This window comes from Etheostoma cragini, chromosome 17, assembly GCF_013103735.1.
Source record: "Etheostoma cragini isolate CJK2018 chromosome 17, CSU_Ecrag_1.0, whole genome shotgun sequence".
NCBI lineage: Eukaryota > Metazoa > Chordata > Actinopteri > Perciformes > Percidae > Etheostoma > Etheostoma cragini.
The window spans coordinates 173,920-183,647 of record NC_048423.1 but is presented as its reverse complement, the minus strand read 5'-3'; the positions used below and the strand labels follow the sequence as shown (position 1 = coordinate 183,647).

Here is a 9,728-nt window from a genome sequence, read left to right as displayed (position 1 = left end):
AGGGACCACTAAGGTCTATATAAAGAGACTTCAGATACAGTATTAGGGACCACTAAGGTCTATATAAAAGCATCTAAAAAGCACCATGTCATGGGACCTTTAAGACAGATACATTTGTGTGTATATGTGTGTGTGTGTGTGTGTGTGTGTGTATATGTGTGTGTGTGTGTGTGTGTGTGTGTGTGAGAGAGAGTAACGAGGCCAGTCCACTGTAGTCTGTCTAAGACCATTTAATCATCAGGACCAGTCACATTAACCGCTTCATCAACATCTCCACCAATAAAACCTTAGTTGTTTTTTTTTAACTATCAATGCTATGCTAACGCTAACATTCTGTACATTTCATTCATTCATCAGTCCGACCATTCACATCCATAAAATTGCACATTCATGCTTTATTTTCACTTACTCATTCACTAACTGACGCCATGTGCAGTCTGTTTACATTTGGCTGTTAATCCATTCATCCATTCATCAGAGTTGGTATTTATAATCCAACCGTTACCATTCATAAGATTAACTAGAGATCATTCAGAGCTTGGATTTCTTATTTAAACCAGACTAGACTAGACCAGAGCCCTGCTTCAGAGCAGAGTGGGTGTTGTGATAAAAATGGGAAACATGACATATGTGTTAAAAATGTTTAAATGTAGAGTATGTGCTGCTTTCACCACACTGAGTTCCCAAAATGATGTAAACTTAATGCTAATAGGGACCAAATGGGAGGGTCAGCATGTAGTAACAGGCAGAGATATTTAGAGATACGTGGAAAATGGACCCAGAGGGCTGTAGTCAAGACCACCTTAGTCCGGGCCAAGACTAGTCTAAGACCAGGACTAGTCGAGTCCAAGACAAGTCCAAGACCAGGACTAGTTGAGTCCAAAACAAGTCCAAAACCAGGACTAGTCGAGTCCAAGACAAGTCCAAAACCAGGACTAGTCGAGTCCAAGACAGAGTCCAAAAAGGTTTGAGTCCAAGACCAGGACTAGTCGAGTCCAAGACAAGTCCAAGACCAGGACTAGTCGAGTCCAAGACAAGTCCAAGACCAGGACTTGTTGAGTCCAAGACAGAGTCCAAAAAGGTTTGAGTCCAAGACCAGGACTAGTCAAGTCCAAGACCAGGACTAGTTGAGTCCAAGACAAGGCCAAGACCGGGACTTGTTGAGTCCAAGACAGAGTCCAAAAAGGTTCGAGTCCAAGACAAGTCCAAGACCAGGACTAGTCGAGTCCAAGACAAGTCCAAGACCAGGACTAGTCGAGTCCAAGACAGAGTCCAAAAAGGTTCAAGTCCAAGACCAGGACTAGTCGAGTCCAAGACAAGTCCAAGACCAGGACTTGTCGAGTCCAAGACAAGTCCAAGACCAGGACTAGTCGAGTCCAAGTCAAGACCAAGTCCAAAAAGGTTAGAGTCCGAGTCAAGATCGAGTCCAGGACAGGAATAAAGGTCTTATGCATTACAGTATCAAGACCATCATTTGGGTTTTACTTTCCCTTCAATATTAATATCAACATAATAAAGACACCTGGACTCGGTCCAGACCCAAAGCCCAAAAGCCATTTCTGGCAAGACCAGTGGCCGAGACAAGTCCAAGTCCAAGTCCAGATACTAGCGAGTCCAAGACAAGTCCGAGACCATAGAAAAACGGTCTCTCAAGTTTGGACTCAAGTCCAAGACCGGACTAAGTACTACAGCCCTGTGTGGAGCATGGCCCTGGTCCAGGTGGGTCTTTGTTCTAACCTAAAATGTGGGAACTCTCAACAATTGGGTCCCAAGCTGACAAAAACCTTCTCTCTGACCCTGAAAACCAGGATCTGCTCATATCGCTGTCCCGTGAGGACCCAAACAAACCCAAATCCGGGCCTCCAGCCTCAGTTTGTCTCACCAGCCAATCAGAGACCTTCCCCTCTAATACTGACACACTTGAGGAGCCAATGGGATCCAAGCAGGTTGTTAATAACAACAATAACAACAATAACAACTCTATTGCTCATTGTATAAAAAGTTGCGCGGATCAATAATCATTTCATTCATATTTGTTTTGTTTCTGAGAGTAAACGTTAAAATTACAATACTGTCATCTGGATAAACAAAAAAACAAACAAAAAAAAACATTACAAATCTGATATGGCAACCATTATAACACTAGTCTGTTGCTATGGGAACAAATAAGAGGTTGTTTCTGTTGGAAATGGGACAATAGTCACCATAGTAACAGGTAATGTACAACACATACATATTTATATATATATATTTATGTTATAGCTGTTAATTAAGCTATAACATAAACAGCTGATTAACGGCGAGAAAAGCTCATTTAGGGCTGCAACTAACTATATTATTATTATTATTAATTTCATAGCTGATTAATCGGTTGATTATTTAATAAAATTAGTTGTTTGGTTGATAAAAAGTCCAAAATGACGTCCTCAAATGTCTGTTTTTGTCCACATAACAACTCAAAGATATTAAGTTTAGTGCACAGAAGAGAGAATTAACTACAAAATATTCACATATTAGAAGCTGGAATCGGTTTTTCATTAAAAAAAATGACTCAAATTGATAAATCAATTAAAATGTAAAATGTGCAGCTCTATTCGGGACAAACAAGGCTTCACCTTGTCAACCAGGCTTAAAATCTGCTATTTTATGTGCATGAAGTACGGCGACAATGAGCACAAATACTTCTAAAAAGGTGCATCGCAGTGTGGAAAATTCAACGAGGTAAAGCTCAAATTCCTTAAAAAGAACGCTAGTTTTGTTCAAATTGAGCCAAAACTAAAAAAAAACACAGCTGAGCTATTCAAAGGAATAGTTTTTGGGGAAATGTACTTACTTACTTACTTAATTGCTTTCTTACTGAGTTTTAGATAAGAAGATCCATGCCAACGTGTGTTACGCACAGAGCTAGAGCCTGAAATCCACTAGCCTAGCGTAGCATAGCATAGCCTAGCCTAGCCTAGCCTAGCATAGCCTAGCATAGCCTAACCTGACCTGAGCGAGTCAGATTGAGTTTGTTTCCTCCGTTTTAGCCACAAACAGAAATGTAAAAACAGGTTTTCTAGTGTTGTTTTGAGCCGGGCTTAGTTGTTTCTATGTCCTTCCTGTTTCATGCTAAGCTAATCAGCTCATATCAATCAGCCAATCAGAATCAAGCTTCATACTTAACAGACATTAATGCGTTTTTCGAAATGTCAAAATATTCCTAAAACTGGAATGATTCAAAGATGTTTTTTTTTTTTTTTTTTTAATTTATACGACAAATCGTTGCACCCCTTACAAATTGAGTACCAAATCTGTCTTGTCTTGTGTGTCACGTCCATTGTCCATTGGCCCTCAACAGTGTGACATCCTCTCATCGCCATAGCAACAGACAAAACACTTAACATGTAAACAAAAAACAACAACAAAAACAACGGAACGGGTCCGATAAAGTTAATACACATTCAAAATGTTAAACTGCAACGGATAAAAACATTACCACTGTGTGTGAGTGTGAACGAGAGAGAGGTGTGTGTGTGTCGGTGTGTGTGTGTCGGTGTGTGTGTGTTTGTGTGTTTCAGGTCATGTGCACACTCCAATGTCTCTGTACCCTGTTGTGTTCTGTGTGTGTGTTTGTGTGTGTGTGTGTGTGTGTGTGTGTGTAATTTGGTTAGCTAGGATGCTAAGCAGTTACAGCATGGCTTTCCATTTCTAGCGCTGAGCTAGCGGGCTCATTCCCATTCCAGCTGCTCGCTCCCTTCTATGTCTCCTTGCCTCCTTCCCTCCTTCCCTCCATCCCACCATCCCTCCTTCCCTCCGTCCCTCCTTCCCTCCTTCCCTCCGTCCCTAGCAGACAAAGAGATGACAAACTAACACACTAAATGGAAAGACCATAGAAGGGAGCTGCATCCTGGGCTGGAAACTTAGCACTCACTGCTCTGGAAAGCGTCTCAATACGGCCTCATTTCCTCCCCCCCTCCGTTATTTCATCTCCTTTTTTGAGTAGGGGGAAATAGTAAGAAGGGAAGAGGAGGGAGGAGGGAGGAGTCTTTGCAATGAGGAGAGGAGGAGAGAGGAGGAGAGGAGAGGAGAGGAGAGGAGACTTTAACATTGAGACTTGTCCTCCAGCAGATAGTGGGTCTTTCTGAGAAGCTGTGGGAAGGGAGGGGTTAGTGAGGCATGGGGCGGAGCCAGCGCTTTTGATTGACAGATGAACAAAGCGGCTGAACCAATGAAAAGCGAGGTTAAAAAAAAACAACCTAAAAAGAAAACAGGAGGGAGGGAGTGAGATGAGCTGAGCTACTGATTCTAATGACAGAATCTCCCATTAAGCCACAAAATGACCCACTATCCACTGTACCACGCTAAGATAGGGCTGTGTGTATGAGTGCATGTGTTAATGTGTGTGTGTGTGTGTGTGTGTGTTTGTGTGTGTGTGTGTGTGTGTGTGTGTAAATATACAGTCACTGTGATCCAGTCAAAAACATGTTCATTAGTTCAATCTAGGAGCTCAATAGTCTCGTCTCCTCTTTTTAGCTTCTCCTTCAATCTGCTCCTCCCCTCCTCTTTTCCCTCCTTAACGCACCGCACCGCCTTCCGACGGACAAAACAGAAAGGAAAGAAGAAGAAGAAAAAAGATGAAGGAGGAGAGGAGAGGAGAAGAAGAAAGCTGGAGAGGAGTCCTGACTACTGATCTCCCTCCTGTTTGGAGCCAGAGCCTTAGGTAAACCGAGTTTGGCCAAGTCCAGTCAGAGCCATACATAGACAGAGTTCTCGCCACCACTGGGCGTGTTAACGTCACTGTCTGTCTGTCTGTCTGTCTGTCTGTCTGTCTGTCTGTCTGTCTGTCTCTCTCTCTCTCTCTCTGGCTTCTATTGGTGAAGAGTCGCCATGACCTCTTGCTGCTGTCCCATTGGTTGAGTGGCCTAGTGGGCGTGGCCTAGTGGGTCTCTTTGAGGGCTTTGAGGAGAGGGGGGTTCTGGGTAATGATATGATCCTAGAGAGAGGACGACAACAACAACATCAACAAAAACAACTAAACAAAACCACAACAACAACAACAACAACAACAACCAATCGGGTGCTAGGTGGGTGGAGCGTGCAGCAAGACAGAGAGTGTGGAAGTGTGGGCTAACCTAGCGTAGAAATAGAGGATCTAGATCTGCTAAAGTTGATTAAAAAGAGGAATTAAAAAATCATCTTTTGGAAATGTATCTTAATGCCTTAATTAAAAAATTTGGTAAAATCCAACCTTTAAGGACACCAATTTTCTTTGTGAATGAATAACGTTTTAAAAATAAATAAATGTTCTTCCTTAAAATACAGGGGCGTAAGTATACACCCCCCTATGTTAAAATACAGGGGCATAAGTATACACCCCCCTATGTTAAAATACAGGGGCATAAGTATACACCCCCCTATGTTAAAATAGTGATTAGGGATAGAACTGTCTTCAGTACTTTTAATACTTTAAGGCCATTTACCATATGATACTTACATACTTTTACTTAAGTCACATTTTTTTAATGCAGGACTTTGACTTGTAAGAGTATTTTTACAGTGTGGTATTAGTACTTTTACTTAAGTAAATGATCTGAATACTTCTTCCACTGCTGATAATTAGTGTGTTTTTATAATTTTGGCTCAGTTGGGCTAAAGATATCCAGTCCAGGGTAACTGCCAGCTCTAGAAACTCTAGATCTATGGTGGATCCAGCTGAAAGGACACATGCAGGAAGAGGGGAAGCACTTTCACACTCATGCGTGGCAAATAAACACACACATGCATGCACATACACACCATACAAACACACACAAACACCACCCAGAGGCATTGCATGACTGGGAGTTAATTATCAAAGAGGCCCAAAGGAGTGTTGAGGTGAAGGGTGAAAGGTCAAACCAATCCAGGGTCAAACACGGAGAGAGAGACAGCATCTCCACACCTGGCTCTGGGGTGTGTGTGTGTGTGTGTGTGTGTGTGTGTGTGTGAGTGTTACACTACTTTGTATTCCCATTCAGAGTATGTCCATACGTTAATTTTAGTATATAGTGTGTGTGCACATGTGTGAATGTGTGTTTGTGTGTCTGTGTGTCCGTGTGTGTGTGTGTGTGTGTGTGTGGTGTTTGAGTGTGGGGGTGTGTGTGTGTGTGTGTGACTGTGTGCGAGTGTTACACTACTTTGTATTCCCATTGAGAGTATGTCAACATGTTAATTTTAGTATATTGTGTGCGTGTATATGTGTGTGTGTGTGTGTGTGTGTGTGTGTGTGTGTGTGTGTGTGTGTGTGTGGGCCTGCATGTACTCACACTGCGTGCTCGGGTCGGTATCCGTGGTGAGCTTGACGTAGTTGCTAGGAAACAGACCCTCCCTCCCGTTGAGCTCTCCTTTCCACCAATCACAGTCGTCCTTGTTGAGCACCGTGATCACCTGACCCTTCAGGAAGGCCAGCTCGTCGTCGTTCTGGGCCACGTAGTCGTACATGCCGATCACCTGGCACACGGCTTCAGGACCAGAGACCCACATTGACAAAAAATCAGGGTTAGAAGTTTGCATATGAACATTTAGACAACCCTGATGCATTGTGGGAACAAGTTCTGTGGACCAATGAGGTTAAAATAGAACTTTTTGATTTTATTTTGGAATTTCAGCAGATTTTTGGACGCTAAATTGACGCCATCTGTGAAAAAGCTGAAGTTAAAGATAGGAGGCCTTCTACAAATGGATAATGATCCTAAACACACCTCAAAATCCACGCTGGATTACATCAAGAGACGTAAACTGCAGGTTTTGCCATGGCCTTCACAATCTCCTGACCTCAACATAGTGTAAATCTATGGATAGACCTTAAAGGAGCAGAAATCTCAAAGAACTGGAAGACTTTTGGAAGGAAGAATGGGCGAAGATACCTCAAACAAGGATTAAAGACACTTGGCTGGCTACAAGAAGCGTTTCCAAGGGGGGGGGGGTTCAAGGTATTAACTCCGCAGGGGGCCCAGACTTTTGCAGACGCCATATTTTTGTTTTCTGTAATTTTGAAAGTGTAATCTAATTTTTTGTGACATATTATACGAACGTCTGATCTGTCACTTGATGTCTTTTTGAGATTTTTCCATCTTTTCTTGGCTTCTTTCTGCACATTAATACACATTTTTACCTTTTAATCTACACATGACATACATACACAGATAATATATACTGTTATATAAGATGAGGTTAATGAGAGGATGGCTTCTACAAATGGATAATGACCCTAAACACCCCTCAAAATCCATGGTGGATTACATCAAGAGGCGTAAACTGAAGGTTTTGCGATGGCCTTTACAATCTCCTGACCTCAACATAATGGAAAATTCAAGGTGTTCATAAAATCTAACTTTCTGTGACATATTATACAAATGTCTAATCTGTCGTTTGATGCCTTTGGGAGATTTTTCCATCTTTTCTTGGCTTCTTTATGCACATTAATACACATTTTTACCTGGGGGGGGGGGGGGGGCCCAAACTTTTGAACCCCACTGTTACAGAGACTATTTCCTCTTTCATTATGTCATGATACGTTTCTTCTTCTAGCGTCCAGATATCTTTTAATCTACACATGACATACATACACAGATAGTATATACTGTTATATAAAATGAGGTTAATGAGAGGATGGCTTCTACAAATGGATAATGACCATAAACACCCCTCAAAATCCATGGTGGATTACATCAAAGAGGCGTAAACTGAAGGTTTTGCCATGGCCTTCACAATCTTCTGACCTCAACATAATGGAGAATTCAAGGTGTTCATAAAATCTAACTTTTTTTGACATTTTATACAAACGTCTAATCTGTTTTTTGATGCCTTTTGGAGATTTTTCTATCTTTTTGGGGGGGGGCCCAAAGCTTTCTAATCCCACTGTTACAGAGACTATTTCCCCTTTCATTATGTCATGATACGTTTCCTTTTCTAGCGTCCAGATATCTTTTAATCTACACAGGACATACATACACAGATAGTATATATACTGTATATTTTTCTCAATCAAAATTGTAATGTAAATGTCATTAGCTCCAGAAAATACTCTATGCCAACATTCATGTACAGTAAGTTGAATTTCAACCAAACTTAAGGGACTAGATTGACTGTCTTGGCGGGGATGTGGTTTATTTAGCTGTTTTTCTCAATTAAATAACAGCTAATAAGTAAGATAAGCATTACGCAAATCAATTTTGGAAATTCACCAAATTGATACAGAAGAAAATGCTTGATTTCGAGTCTGTAGTCAGAGTAGTCTTTTCTGTAGTTCTGTATTTTTTTTTCAGCAAATCTAAATCAAAGAATTAAGTAATCTCCTTCACAATTTAGTGTGATTTCTTAGTTCATAAGGAACACAGGTAACATGTCTATACTTCCTGTGAATATAATTCAATTAATCTTATTTCAATGTGTACAGTATATACTCTGTGCTATCTCTAATATAATGTTAGAGGGAAACACTGAAGTGACTTAAAGATGACACGTTTTGAATATTTGCCTTAATTTTAATAAAATACCAAAACTTCCACTTTTTAAAATCATTTATTAATTAATTTTTTATTTTTAAAACAACTACTTTACCACAAATTGTGGTGTAAAATATGCATTATTGTAATTATTGAGTATGCAGTAACTCAGTAATTTAGTCACCCCACCATGTTGTCCAAGTAGCTACGGGACTTTAAAGGCACAGTACGTGTGTTTATTCGTGAGTGTACCTGTGTGAGTACCTGTGCTGGCAGGAGCCAGTTTTGGGGGGGCGGGGTCTGTGGGGGTGGTCTTGCTGGTGCTGGGACTGAGCAGCTTCACGTAGTTGGCCGGAAACCAACCTATCTGGCGCTTCTTCCCCCGGGCCTGAACCAATCAGAACACAGTGTGTTATTAGTCGTAAATTGCAAAATATGACATACAATACAGAGGCAAGTGCCGCAGATGACATACAATCCCATTATTAATTATTAACCCTTGTGTTGTCTTCCTGTCAAAATTGAAAATTTTTGTTGAGGCTTTTAATCAATGTTTTTAAGTTTTTCTTACATTTTAGTTACTTTTTCCAACTTTTTTGATGCTTGTTTCTCATTTTTTTTGACGTTCTAAACACTACGTAACACTAGCTTATTAAATTTTTCAGTTATTTTTTGGAAATGATGGTCAATAAACCTCATTTATAGGAAATTATACCTAATGTTTGAGTTAGAAAAGCAGAAATTAGGAATTTTTTAGACTAAAATTAAAGGAAGGGATGTTGATAATCACAGACTGGAATATGTCAACTTTTACTCAATACTATTTCAAAAACACTTCCATTTGTTTTACAATGCTATAAAATTGAATAAGACGCCCCAAAATTAATGAAAGTAGAGATTTGTACTTGGCAAAGAGCGTTGGGTGGAATCAATCATGTTATTTTGGGGAGTTAAAAAGAACATTGATATAGGACAACATGAGGACAACATGAGGACAACACGAGGACAACATGGGGACAACATGAGAACAACATGCGGACAACATGGGGACAACATGGGGACAACATGAGGACAACATGGGGGCAACATGAGGGCAACATGGGGACAACACGAGGGCAACATGAGGGCAACATGAGGGCAACATGAGGGCAACATGAGGGCAACATGGGGACAACATGAAGACAACATGGGGACAACATGAGGGCAACATGGGGACAACATGAGGGCAACATGGGGACAACATGAGGGCAACATGGGGAC

At 40.9% G+C, this 9,728-nt stretch overlaps 1 protein-coding gene and 1 long non-coding RNA gene across 2 annotated transcripts in view; one reads left to right on the top strand and one right to left on the bottom strand.

Moving 5' to 3' along the window:
• LOC117960513 (intersectin-1-like) overlaps window positions 1-9,728 on the top strand; it is a 33,897-nt gene that overhangs the window by 16,652 nt on the left and 7,517 nt on the right.
• On the bottom strand, window positions 4,797-8,882 carry LOC117960466. Its single transcript, XR_004660162.1, has 3 exons — window positions 8,733-8,882; window positions 6,288-6,482; window positions 4,797-4,975 (listed from the first exon to the last, which is right to left on the bottom strand). It is a non-coding gene; the product is annotated as an uncharacterized LOC117960466 (long non-coding RNA).